This window comes from Prinia subflava, chromosome 6, assembly GCF_021018805.1.
Source record: "Prinia subflava isolate CZ2003 ecotype Zambia chromosome 6, Cam_Psub_1.2, whole genome shotgun sequence".
In the NCBI taxonomy this organism is placed as follows: Eukaryota; Metazoa; Chordata; class Aves; order Passeriformes; family Cisticolidae; genus Prinia; species Prinia subflava.
In genome coordinates, this window is record NC_086252.1 from 36,238,697 (window position 1) to 36,252,798 (window position 14,102).

Here is a 14,102-nt window from a genome sequence, read left to right on the forward strand (position 1 = left end):
TGACATTTCAACAAAATAAGGAAGGAAGGAAGAAGAGAGGTAAATGAGGTTGCTGCAGAAAAAGCATCTGTGATTCAGCTGATGGGAAGAGAATGTCAGCATGGGAAAGTGCTTAAAAAACCCTGAATGACTTGTCCCATCCCAAAATCTCTCTGTGTTGCCATTGGGCTCTTCATTTGAGTTAAATTCATAGTAAATTAGAAAGAAAGATTTTTGGGCTCTTGGGGTGTTAAGGACAATCAATCATCTTTGCAATAGCTGAAGACTGGTGGGGTCAGGTTCTTTTCTGGTTTAACCCCCAGATGCAGCAGATCCCATTCCTCCCCTCCGCCTGGCCCTGATCTCTGTGCAAGGTGGGACATCCCAAAATAGTCACCCACTTAGTGCTCCTTCCAACCTGGGCTGAGAACATTTATCATCAAAAACCAACCCAGAGAATTAAGAAAGGCTTTGGGAAACTGATTCAGCTCCATCTTCTTAAACCTTTTTCACAGTGTGACCCACATTTAAATCACTCTCTCTTCTCCTCCCATCACCAAACCACCACCTCATGCACAAAATCCCACACAGGATCTGTCACTGGCACCTCAGAGGAGTAAAATATTTGCAGGGTGCTCAGTATTTTCCTATTAATAACTCCTTCCCCCTCCTGCTGGAAGATACCAGGGGCTTGGGTCAAGGCAGATTTCTGATTCCCATCTTGGGAATCCAGGAACATCCCGTATGTGCTGTGAGCAGCCACTTCTCAGCATGGAAAATCCTTTTTCCCTGGGGAGAGGCAGCAACACTCCCAGCTTTTCCCCTTGGAAGCCCTTTTCCCTTCTCCTTCCCACCCATCACTTGCTATCCTGGACCTCCAAGGTGGCACGGGGACAAAGGGAACCTTGGCAAGGCTCCACTTCTGACAGCCTCTGCGAATCCATCCCTCCACAATATGGAAAACTAATAATAGTGAAAAAAAATTTAAAAAATAAAAAAAAAGGAAATAAAAAGGTGGAAATTCCTGGTTAAAGCCTGTACAAAAAAGCATGACAGCTTGTATGAACTGCAGCACGATGACTACTGCTGTTAATGCTTCCAATGACATCAATGTTTTCCAAATTACAGAGTGCAAGAGGCTGGTTAGGGAAACTGAAGAGAAGAAGCTGAAGGTAGTGAACATTTTAAAGGTTGTGAGAAGCAAAAGACGTTTCTTTAGATGGTCTTCCTTATTTGACTAATTCTTTTATTTTCTCAGTTTGGGGGAGTTTTGGAAACATCACTGCATCAATAACCAGAAAATTAATTTCTCAAATGACACCAGACTCATCTCAGATCCCTGAGTAACTTTGCTGTCACCATCCCTGCTCACACACCCCCTGCACTGCTACTTTTGTGTGCCCAGTCAATCTCCCAGCTTTCAACCAAAGTGGTTTTTGAAGTAAATATTGAGCAATGAGGCACAGAATGCTTTCCTAAAATACAGATACATTGCAGCTATTGCATTTTCATTCTGCCCCTACAGAAATACAAGGAGCTTTTGTCAAGATTTCTGTTTCAGAAATCCAGGCTGCTCAATGCCTGGGCACTCAAAGGGTTTTTTCTCCCCTTTAGGCTGGAGGAAGACTCTCAAGCTGCTTTTTCCAGGTGCTGGAATAGTGCAGAGCACTTGAACCATGCTCGTGGATGGTGGCCATCTAACTCACATGGCCAAGAGTGCGTTTTCCTTTTTGGCAGTGCTTTTGTTCCAGGTGGAATAGTCTTTCATCCACATGAAGGAAACTTGCTTGTCTCACTTTCAGGTAATGGTCTATAACCATCCAGCTGGAGTGAAACACAGAACCTATATATATATATATATATTTGTATGTACGTGCTTGATCTTTTTCATGCATTGCTCACACCCATGCTGCATTCTAAGTTAATTGAATTAAAAATAAAAAAATAAGGGCATTTTTTTTCCTGTCCTCTTGATGCCAGAAAGCCCTGGAGTAGCTGCACTTTTACAGCGCAGACGCTCCAGACCAGGTTCCAGCTGTCGGAATTTTATGTCCTTGAGATACTTCTGGAATAACAAAGTGTCATGCACGTCCCTGCCAGTACACGAGATCAGCACATGAGATCAGACCTGCAGATGTTGCCTCCACATCCACCCACTGGCATCTCATTATCAGTTTAGTTGGGATCCTCCACCCATTCCCAGCCAAGCAGGAAGTCAGGAGCTGTAATTTGTGAGAATGAGCTGTATAGCAACCATTTATCTGCAAAACAAACCTCTGCTGGCAAAAACTTGGGAGGCAAATGAGAATCTTATGAAGGTTCTGTGTCTTGGCACAGGCAGGTAATGAGTGGGGAGTGCTGTGATTACACAGTTCCATGAGCAGTGGGACTTGCAGGTGGAGGAAAGGACAGGGATTAGCACTGGACACACAAAAAACTTCTTTAATTGACTGAAAAAGGCATTGGTCAAGGGTTGGATTTGATGATCTTGGAGATCTGTCCCAGCCTTAACGATTCCATGGTTCTCTGATTGCTTTGGGGAAGGAACATCACAGACCAGTGCACCTGACTTTCTCCACCTTATTTCTGGTTAAGAAGGGAATATTTTCCTGCCAGGAAAAAGAGCTGTGCCACAGTGGGAGGGAGGCAGAGGATGGTCCAGCTCTGCCTCCATCCTGAGGAACAGCAGTGCCAGACACCCAGGGCCTTCACGAGGAGCTGATGAGCACTAATGACAAAGAGATCCCTTGATATCCCAGGGCACCAAAGGATTCCCAGCAGCAATTTTATCTCTACTCGTTCAGGGTGGCAATCTTAGCACCATGCACAGCACGCAGAGCTACACAGAGAACGAGCCTGGGAGGAAGCACTGAGGCAGGATCCGTGCTCCATGGCTAATTACTCAGATAATAAACCCAGGAAGAAGGTGTGCTTGCATTCCTTGTCACTCAGGCTGCTGCTCTGGCGGCTGGGGAGGGACATCTGCTCAGCACGGCCCGCGCTGTCGGTGTGGATGATCACACCTTTCTAATGAGCATCCTGGAGCCCTTCCTGAGCTGAGCCACCAGCCTGGCTGCCCTCTTGAACAGCTCAGAACCTTTGCCCTTGCTGGCTGCTCTGCCTCTCCCAGAGCATAGCAAGGTGCCCAGGACTGCCTCTGCAGGGGAGTTTGGCCCGGGTAGCTCCATGTAGGAGGTGATATAAATAGATAAAAAACCTCATTCATGGAACATAAACTTATTGCTACATATACCTTCCTCACTGGCACGTCATGTAATGCAAGCTATGTGGCTCTTTCTTGCCAGAGAGGCCCACTCACAAGTTTTGTGTTGAGCACAGCTATTAATGTCACACTTTTGCTCCCAGGGGAAAAAAAAAATTTAAAAAAGTGCCACTACAGAGAAAACTGCTCAAGTTTCTATTGTACAAATTTCCCATTCCAGTGAACACTGTGCTCTCCTAATCGAGTTCTCCAGTGCAATTAAGGAAACCACAGAGGGTTAAACGTGCATTTTCTCTCACCTGCCTCCCCCCTGGCAGGAGCAGAGTTCCCAGAACTTTCTAATGATGGAGCCTGCTCTTGCCTGAAGTTCAAAATCCATTCACCTGATGGTAATGAAGGAGGCCAATTTAGCTTAAATCCCCCTCTAAAAGGTGGTGAAGGGGTCAGGAATCAGTTTGCACAGAGGAGCACAGAGCAATCCCGGGCAGTTCTACTTCAAAAGGTTTTGAAGTGCATCAGTGATGCAAAGCTGAATTCAGAAAAACGCAGCCTGGGACTGCTGTGCTGTGTGCAGCTCTTTCCAGAATTCCAGGTCAGATGTGGACAACTGAAGTTTCAATTAATAATAATAGCAAGCTTCCATTTTAACCTCAGAATCTATTTTTTTTATTATTTCTCAGTAAGCCCTGAGAATGTGACACCTTGGAGGGTAAATCCTGGAGCATATGAAGTGCAAAGGTTCTGGGTGTTCACAGCCCATCAGGAACAGCCAGGTTTTAGCACCTAAGCTGGTACTGGATTTTGCAGGGCAGTGGCAGCACTCAAATAAACACAGAGCTATTGTCTGATCGAGCCAAAGTGCTCAGAGTGTCCAACCAGCCTCTCACTCGTGGCCGTGGACTCTTTCTGACTTCAGATGGCAGCATCTGATCCATAAATACTGATGGGTTCCTATGGCTAAATTTAACCTATGGAAGTGTGGATTGTTAATATTCACGGGCTGTGTCGTGCCAGCTGAAGCCAGAAGGATTCCATGGTTATAACCTAAGTCATTGCTTCATAAATTTCCCTTAAAATACACAGGCCACATATAAACTGACTTTCTGTTAAAAAAAGGCATCGTTTACCACCCCTTTTCTCATTTTAGAAAATAACTAGACACGTTTGGGGACTGATAGACTTGGCTCAGCTACACACATCTCTCATGGAGCATCGAGGCTCAAGTGTGACTTTTAATGAAGAAAAAAAAAATAAAGCCACATGCCTAAAGAAATTCAACTTAATTACTGTCTTATGGTGAAGTCTACAGCAGCAGGGAGAGAGGGATGCCACCTTTCATTCAATGCACTTCAGCCTCACAGATGCAGCTCTGAGACATCAGAGCTTTTTTGAACACCTTTCTAATGGGCAAATTGTGCCAAAGCCAGAACCAGAATCTCTCTTACCTTGGTCCCTTGGCAGACCAGGCAGTCCCAGGATCAACTCCCTCATGCATACACAGTTTTCACCTCAAAAATCAAGCCAGTGCTATTCTTCTTCCCTTTTATCATCATTAAATTCATCCCCAGTTAGGAGAAAATGCAGTTCAATCCTCTGACTTCCCATGAAATTATGAAGCTCTGCCTCTGAGCTCAAAAAAAAAAAAAAAAGGGGGAGGAACTCATTTATTTTGAATCTGAGGCCATTGATAATCACCTGTGTGTTAGGATTTGTACAGTGCACTGAAAATTGGCAAAGTTCATCCTAAAGTGCCAGCACAGACTTCCATTAATCTGCAGCTCAGTCCCTTAAAGGAGGAAGTAAGAACTCTGTAATGATAAGGCTCGTGGCAGCAGCCAGAGTGCTTGAAGGTCTGTTCTTGTAAAGAAAATTTTTCAATTAGTTAAAGAAGCCAGGAGCATCAGCTTTCAAAAAAAAGAGCTTCCTTATGAATCTTTGATCTCCCTCACTGTACCATGTTTCTCATGAAACACAGTCGTAGTGGCACTGTTTAAATAACATCTACAAAACAGTTCAATTTGCAAATCAGTAGGATTACAGTTTCCTTTGTAATCTTTATTTAAATGGAGTAGGGAAAATGAGCTGTTAAATTAAGGGCTTGGCTATGAGAGTTGTGTCCAACTAGAAGTGGCCAACCCTTGAGAATAAGGGGAGGAAAAAGCAAATATGATTCGTGCAAACTAAAAGCAGGAAAGAAAGGCCAATTTAAAATGCTTGATCTCAGTTCTGGTCCTAGAGTCCCAAAACCAAGGAGACTTGTTCAGGCAGGTTACCCACCCTCTTAACTACCTGTGATTCGTGCTTTTATCTTAGTTTGGTGTTGTTAATTAAATTTTAACAAAAATAAGAAATTTCTGAGCACACCAGAAGCTGGGCATGGCTGCTGGGGAAGGGACAAGCCTGGAGAAATCCTGCACATCACCTGGCAGTGAGCTACCAACCCCTTCTGGTGGATGTGGTGCTGCAGGTCTGCAGCTCGGGCTGTGGGCTCCACACTCCCCACATTCCCAAACTCCATTCCAACAGGAGCTGTGTGTGGGGTGTCTCTTTGAGAGGCAAGAGACAATCACAGAATCCTAGAATGGTTTGGGTGGGAAGGAACATTAAAGTTCCACTCCAAGGGCAGGGACACTTTCCACTGTCCCAGGTTGCTCCAAGCCCTGTCCAGCCTGGCCTTGGACACTCCCATGGATTGGGAAGACAAAAGTTCACTTGCCTTGCCGTCAGTCCCCCCTTTGGCTGGGTGATCTCCCCAAAATCCCCAGTGCTTCTTCACCAGGGCTTGTAAGGAGAAATTCTGGTGCTGTCTTGTAGTCCAGCCAAAACCTGTTCCCTTCCTCCAGCTCTTAAAATCCCAGACAACCACGGATCCACCCTCCCTCCCACTGCAGCTCATCCCATCACAGATTTATTACTGCTACTGCAAAGTGTGATGGCAGAGGTTACGTTCCAAAAATGTAAATGTCACCAAATTACGTAATCATCACTTCAGCTTTATAATCTATATATATGGGATTCAAATTCCCAACATGCTCCCTGGGATTATCCATGTTTTCCAGTGCTCCTGTGGTTGGTAAAGTGAGCACAAAGACGTCCTGAGCACCCTGCAAGAGGCAGAAATGCCTGGTGGTGTTACAGGAGCACGAAATCCTCATTTAACATCTAAGAATTCGGGATTATTTTCTTTATGGAAAATGCCAACTAAGAGTAGAAGTAGGATTTTTCAATGTTTATGATAAAAATATATCAGAACACAACCACATATTTCATAATTAAAAAAAAAAAATTGCATCTTGAAAGCATTTTTGACAGGCTTCCACTTTACAAGTTAATGGCAACATCAGAGGTACAGGAGTCCTGGAATAAATGGAAAATTGGCTCCAAATATTAAAGACAGAGAGCAAGAAACCAAGAAAAGCATAGTCATAGATGGATGATACTGCCTTGGCAGGCAAGGTAAACAGTGAGGAAACTCACTGCCAGATGCAAAAAGGCTTAGATCATTAAAAGGGAGAAGAGATGAAAAAACCATTCAACGCAAATAAATTAGAACAGTATCACCAATATTGTCTGTCAGCATTTCTGCCATAAATCCTGGTCCGCAGGAGTCTATTCCACATCTGAAAAAAATATCCCCGGGTGGAACTCGGCCTGCCAGATTTCTGGCCTGTGTTAGAGTGTCTTTTGTCTTCACTGAGTTTGGGAGGCATGAATGGAAATTTAATTTGGATTCGCCACCCTCAGCTCGTGCACCCCAGGCTCCCTCACAAGTTCGGGCTACCTGAAGTTTGAAGAAGCCTTCAAGGATTATTTTCCCCCATAGAAATAGTAATAGGGAATTAGGATTTAATCTTTCCTAACTATCAAATATTCCTTCAGTAAAAAGTGTTAAGATGGGGTAAGAAGGAGCTTATGGTGCCTGTTTTGCAAATAATTTAACTTTAAAAAGAATGTCTGACCGTGTAATACTCAAACTATCAATAATACAACATCTCGGTAAAACTTGAGAAGTACAGACTGATCTAAAGTCCAGCCTACAACAGATGAGTCTAAGAAGTAGCAAATTTTCATTGTTTGGTAAGAAAAACTAGTACTTAAAAAAAAAAACCCTTTAAAAAAGTTATTAATAATCATAAACCATTTTAGTTTTTAATCTGACCATCAATAGACTAGCATTTGCAATTTTTTACTGCAGGAATTCTGGAGGATAAAGCATTATCTTCTAGTAGAAGCTAAAACATTTTTTTTGGCTGATAGTATAGATTTTTTTTATTATTATTATTATTTTTTTTTTTTTTTGGCAGCTTGTTTTGATATATTCGATACGAAGGATTTCAAGAGATTTGTCAGTGTAAAACTGAATTAAGTATAAATTGTTTAAATGATTGCATGCGTACCATAAAGCGCCTTTGAAAAATAAGGCTGCAGCTCTGGGTGTGCTGGTAAAAATGAGAAATTCCAAGCTGGGGATAGGTCGTGCCCTATGATCCGTGGTGCGCATCACTGCTGCCTTTGGAAACGCAGCTCCCTCACCTGTCCCCCGATGGGATGGAGACAGAGGAGGAAGATAAATTGCTCTTCATAGCACAGATTAGGCCAGAGCAACAGAAGAAAAAGCAGGAAGAAACCAGCCCTGCTGGAAGTGAGAGGATGGATTTACTGCTGGCCATAGCTGGGCTTTGCCGGTCCTCCCAAGGTTTGTTTTGTCTTCTGGGGGACTTTTGTGTCTCTAAACTCTCACCTCTTGTATAAATTCTTCTAGAAAGGGGCTGTGTTCCTGTGCCTGTGAGTCAGCCTGGTGTGGGTCTGGGGTTTTCCTCACCCTGACACTGTAACCCACATTTCTTAACGAGGCTCTGTCGGGGGATTGACTCACAGGCTAAACCTGGACACATCTCTGTTTGAGATATTATTTATTTCTATAACTTACTGATCTGCCTGGAAGAAAACACGTCAGGCTTTCACACACTGAAATAAATTAAAAAAAAAATTAAAAAAGCAGGCTGCACCCTGGATCTTCCAATTTTCCAAATGAACTGTGAGTGACACGAAACATGAGGAACCCCCATGGCACGGGGCACCAGGCAGGCCATCCCAATTCCTGGCACATGGAATGTGACAGCAGGTCCCACTGGGACACACCACGAAGAAGTGGAAGCACAGAACACATTTTGTGTTTTTCCAAAGGATATGTTATTTTTCCCCCCCTCCCCGGCCCGTGTTGTGTCCTGCAGAATGAGTTACAAGCGAGCTGCAGCTCCCAGGGAGGCTCTGTCCCCTCCCGGGGTGCTGGTAGCACACCTTGGAAAAATATCAGCGCTGGGAGATCCCTCAGAAAGCACGTGGAAAAATAAGCACTGGAAGCAGTAAGTACTGGGGAGACAAAACACTGTTTTCTGAGTGGAGACAATGCATTGGAGGAGAGAGGAAAGACAAAAGCAGCAGCTCAGAACTCTGAAAACAAGAAAAACAAACAGAAAAGGGATCTTTTTGCTTTTCAGATCTTCATTTCCACATAAGCCCTGCTTTCCAACTTCCGCTGTCTTGTTCAAGTGTTTTAGCCCTCCAGATCTTTTCATGGGCTCCACACACATCCAGCAGCTCTGTACAAATCAGAAAATCTGCTGCACATTCAGATCCTCACTTTATGCTGGGAAATGTGACATCCAGCTGGGAGCAAACCTGAGGCTGGAACATTTCCCCACAAGGTAAGAAAAGCCCCCTGAACAAGCTGAATTCATCAGGCCAGCAATTCCCACCAGGCTCCAGCTGCTCAGGGATCTGTCATAGCCCAGTGGGCCTGGAGAATGGATGGTTGAGCTATGTGAGATGGCCCTAAAATCACAAAATAAAGAGTTTTCCAATCCATAGAGGCTTTGGCACCTTGTTTGTTCCTTCCCTCAGTGCTTTCTACTTTCAGCATTTTCTTTCTGTGTTTTTTGTTGGTTTTTTATTTTTTTTTTTTAATACCTGTGTTGTCTTACAGCATTTTCTTAATTCAGCTTTAATGGGCATGAAAAGGGAATTAGATTCGTGCCTTGGAAGAATTACTGGGAGAATTCACGTATGGTGAAGGTACTGACAGCTATACCTTAAAATTACAATATCACAGAATCCATAGATTCCTAGAATAATTGGAATCAGAGATTTGTGCTGAATTGGCAGGGTAATGCTCACTGCTGGACACTAATTTTTCTATGCATACTACTCATATATCTCAGAGACTTAAATAAGTTTTCTGCCTACTTTTAATTCTTTATTGGTAGCCATTTATCCTGGGAGAAATTTCCTCCCCCCCATTTTAAAACCTCTCATCCACAAACTGTTTTCTGTTGCTGTTACATTATTTCATGTCCATGTAACACAAATTACAATTTTTTAAAAAAAATCCCTCTTTGAAATTCTCTTTAACTCATATTTGCTATATCTCCAAAATGAGTAATTTTTTTTTTTTAATAAATATTTTCCTTTAATCCACGATAACTGAACAGACGTTTGGTAAATGAAGCCAACAGACATGAGAAGATTCGTTAAGTATCTGAGTTTTCTGACACTGCAGATTGGAAGGGAGCAGTAAGGGACTTTGCCAAAGACAGGACTTTGAATTTTATTTCTCCTCATACCAACGAGTGATGGAATTGAGGAGCTGGAGCAACTGTACATCTCGCACCAGGTTATCACAGAATTAAACTGTGCCCTCTCCCACCACACACAGCACCCTCAGAAGCAGATAATGTAGGTCACAGCTTAAAAATGCAAGTAGCATCTTTAAATATTAAAAATCATACACAGCGCTAACTTTGAATTGATAACCTTTCTTTCAACAACTCCCCAACAATAACAACTGGAAAACTATGGCAACAGATTCATCCCAGCTTCTTAAAACCTTAAGCTTCTGAAATCAGAGTCTCCACATTAGCATTGAATACAGCAGCATTCTGATTTCAATTATTGACAGCCTGAACTAAATTAGTTAGCGTCTCATCTAGTTTCAACAGTCTGCTCTCCATTGAGTCGTTCAGATGTTGGATGGATTCCATCAACATCTCCTGAACACACTTTTTTTTTTTTTTCTTTTTTTTCTTTTTTTTTTAAGCCAATCTGCTGCTCTCTGGTTCCTTTCTGACACTTCCATCCCTTTCTAATATGATGTTCCCTGAGCTATCACCCCTGATTCCCATACTCATTTTCTCTGTCATCTCCACTTCCTATTCTTACTTTGCCTTTTGCTCTCCTCTCCTTATTATTTATTTTTGTTTTGAATCAGCCCTGTGCCACCTAGCTCACCAAAATACTGATGTTTATTTTGCTTTGGCACTTTTTGTTTCCTCAGGATCATGATTGGAAAGGATGCACTGCCACTGTCTCCAAAATTGTGTTTCAACACTACAGCGGCTTTGCACGGAATACACGAGAAGAAAAAGAACAAAAAGATGCCAGATGTAGTGAAAATCTTAAAGCCACACAGCTTTTCAGGTAGGTACAGGAATGTTCTCCTCGTTCCCTACAGAAATCAAGGACATCCTCCCTGTGTTTTGTGTCTCCTGGTGCACCCTCACAGCCTCCCCCGCCTGCTGTGGTACCCACGAGGTCACTGCTGCCCTGCCAGGGTGTCACAGGGTGGCAGGAGTGGCTGAGTGGGGGTGACAGGCAGTGTGGAAGCTGCAGAGTGGGACACAGGAGGAACACGACCCTCAAGGGCACACTGAGGAACGTGGGAAGCCTTCCGAGCACCAGGAAAGAAATCCCCTTTGGAAAAATGCCTTTCCAAAAGGTGTAAGGATGTGTTTGTGCTTGGGTTGGTGTGCAAGAATAGCAGAACATCATGTTTTTTGCATTTTTATCTTTGTGAATCAGCGTTAAAAATTATAACCCTTCCCCTGCCCTAATTTCAGAATTGCTGGTCTCCAGCTCCCTGTGTATCCTGCTAAGTGACATCATTTCAGCTCCCACGTCCACCAGAGCAGCTTCTCCTCTGCATGCACCCACAGCTGCTGCTCTCAGTGTAGGAGCAGAGGCTCAGATAAACTCCAGGCCATGGGAGCCTCAAGTGCATCACTGAGGGCCATGGATCTGCTTTTCATTCCCAAATCACTTCTCTTTATTCTGATTGCAGGTATAAATCAAGTGCCAGCTTTAGGCTAGCACAGAAGCTGGGAGAGCCAGTCTGCAAACCAGGCTGGAGATGAGGAGGGAAGAGGAGGAACCACCAAGACTGGTAAATTGTTATATTCCATCTATCAAAGAGGGGAAAAAAGAATTCAGATCTTCACATGGTGCATCTGGCCAAACAGTACGGAACATCAGGTTTCATTGAGTTGCTCATCTATTGCAATCCTGTCCAATTTTAAGTTTTTCTGATGTAAAAAGCCACACCGCTGGCTGGTGAGGGACAGAGGAGGTGATTCTACCCCTCTTCCCTGCTCTGGTGCACACTGCATCCAGATCTGGGCACCCCAGCACAGGAAGGGAAAGGAAACAACCTCTGGAGAGAGTCCAGAGGGACCAGGATGAGCAGAGGGATGGAGCAGCTCTGCTGGGAGGAAAGGCTGGGAGAGCTGGGATGGCTCCCAAAGGAGAAAGCTTTGAAGTGACTGAACTTCCCCCTTCCAGGACCTGAAGGGAGCCAACAGGAAAGGTGGGGAGAGACAATTTACAAGGGCTTGGAGTGACAGGGCAAGAGGGAATGGCTTCAAAGTCAGACAGGGCAGGTTTAGATTGGATATTAGGAAAAATTTCTTCCCTGTGAGGTTGGGGAGGCACAGGGTGCCCACAGAAGCTGTGGCTGCCCCTGGATCCCTGGAAGTGCCCAAGGCCAGGTTGGATGGGGCTTGGAGCAACCTGGGATGGTGGATGAGTCCCTGCCCAGGGCAGGAGATTGGGACAAGATGAACTTTCAATCCAAGCCATTCCTCTATGGAAACTTGACCTGTGGACCCTGCTTAGGTTGTGCCTTCCATGGCTCTAGACTGGAGAGCTAAAACATTCGAACAAGACACAATGGAAATGTTTTCCTTGATTCAGGGTCCCTCAGAACCTTAGAGCAAATCTTGCTCCAAAGCTGCCTGTGGTTCAGAGCTGGACCCATATCAAGACCTTCCAAAATAGATAACATTCATATTTTCAGTGCATTTGTGGATGGCTGCACGAAGGTGTTAATCCCCTATGTACAGCCATTAACAAGGAATTCATTATTCTGCCCAGTGAGTTATCCCTCTATTAAACGTTAGGAAGAATTAGCCTAATATTTACTGTCAGCTATTTGTTATGTTAAAGAGGTCTTTGCCAAATCTCCAGCACCTCCACCACATGCACAAAATCATACTTTAAATGAAGTAATTCCGAATTAAACAAGTGTGCTAGTACTACTAGTGGGATTTATAGTAACCAATAACAGTCTAAGAATGTATTTCACAGATTGCTTCTTTATATTGCAAAATTAATAGAGTTTTATATCTGAAGAAACAAATCTGCACATTAAAAATCAATGTTGCTCATGATACACACTTGGTATTATTTCTGGGAATGCTACAGCTGGCATGCACAGCCTAGTTAAAATATTATAATTTACTTGACTGCATGCATAGTCGATTTGCAGTCAAAACTGCCACTTACTACATGGGAGGAAAAACAATGACTTCCATGCTACTGCAAACATCAAAGGTAGTTTTTGCACTACTCCCCCTCAAAACCTCCTGGGAAAAGCCCTGACTCATAAGCTTTCCACTGGTTACTAGAGTGCTTCTTAGGTTTGAGGGAAAAAAAAAAATAAAATCATATTTTGCTACAGTACCTCCACTGAAAAATCCTCAACAAGCAGAATGGATTGAAAAATTCAAGCATGACTAAAAAGTACATTCCCCACTAGTCAGTGAATTTTGCTCCCTATTTGTCACTGCCACCTTGGAGAGCGGTGAGCATTAATAATGCATGGGTGCTAGGAATGTATTAGCAACTAACCTTGCGAAGAAAATCAACTGGGGACCCAGAAGAGCTGTTAAAAAAATAAAAAAAAAAAAAAAAAGAAAAAGAAAGAAAAAGAAAAAAAAAAAAAGAAACCAAGTCAGAGCTCTCCAGTATCCTCTTATTTATTGAAGAGATTTTGGGAGCAGTGTCAGGGATGGCAGGCACTATGTATCACTGCAAACTCAGGCTGGAAGTCTCTGGAATGGGGCAGTAATTGAGTTCATTGATCACACTCAGGAGCAGACCCACCCCCAGCCACCAAGCTCCCCAGCACTGGCCACTCTCCAGCACAAGAAATACCCCAGAGGAACAAGGATGTTTATGCAAAGTGGTGGTTGGAGCAGAAATATCTTTATTCAACGTGTTTTTATGGAAAGCCTTCATTCTGCTGTTATTGGCTTTGCAGCTACTTTGCATATGTTGATTGTGATCAAGTTTTCCTGGGAACTGATCAGCACACCAGTTTTGCCAACCAATATTTTCTGGGATAGGGCCAGGAAGGGGATGGAAAAGCCTTTACCTTCTCCTGCTTCTACAACTGCACCATGCTGGCCATGAGGTTACCACCACAGCCATTCAAACGTGGCCATTTCCAACTTTTATTTCATGGTGACACAATAACATACAGATTTTATTCTCATTTTGAAACCCTTCAGTCCTCTCAAATCCAAGCTATCCAGTGCCCAATGAAAATATTCTGCTTTCTGGAATAAAACAGCCTTATACTTCTCAAGTTTGAAACAATTTGTGCAGGAAGCTGCTCTATCCTGCTGTTACACTTGGCAGTAATGGTTTCAGTTATATATTTATGTCCTGCCATCTCCTTTTAATATATATTGTTCATATTCCCAGGCCTTTTTTCTGGTCTAACAATCATTACAAGTTTTACATGGAATACAGTTGCTTTTTGTGCTATTAGCCAAAACAAATATTG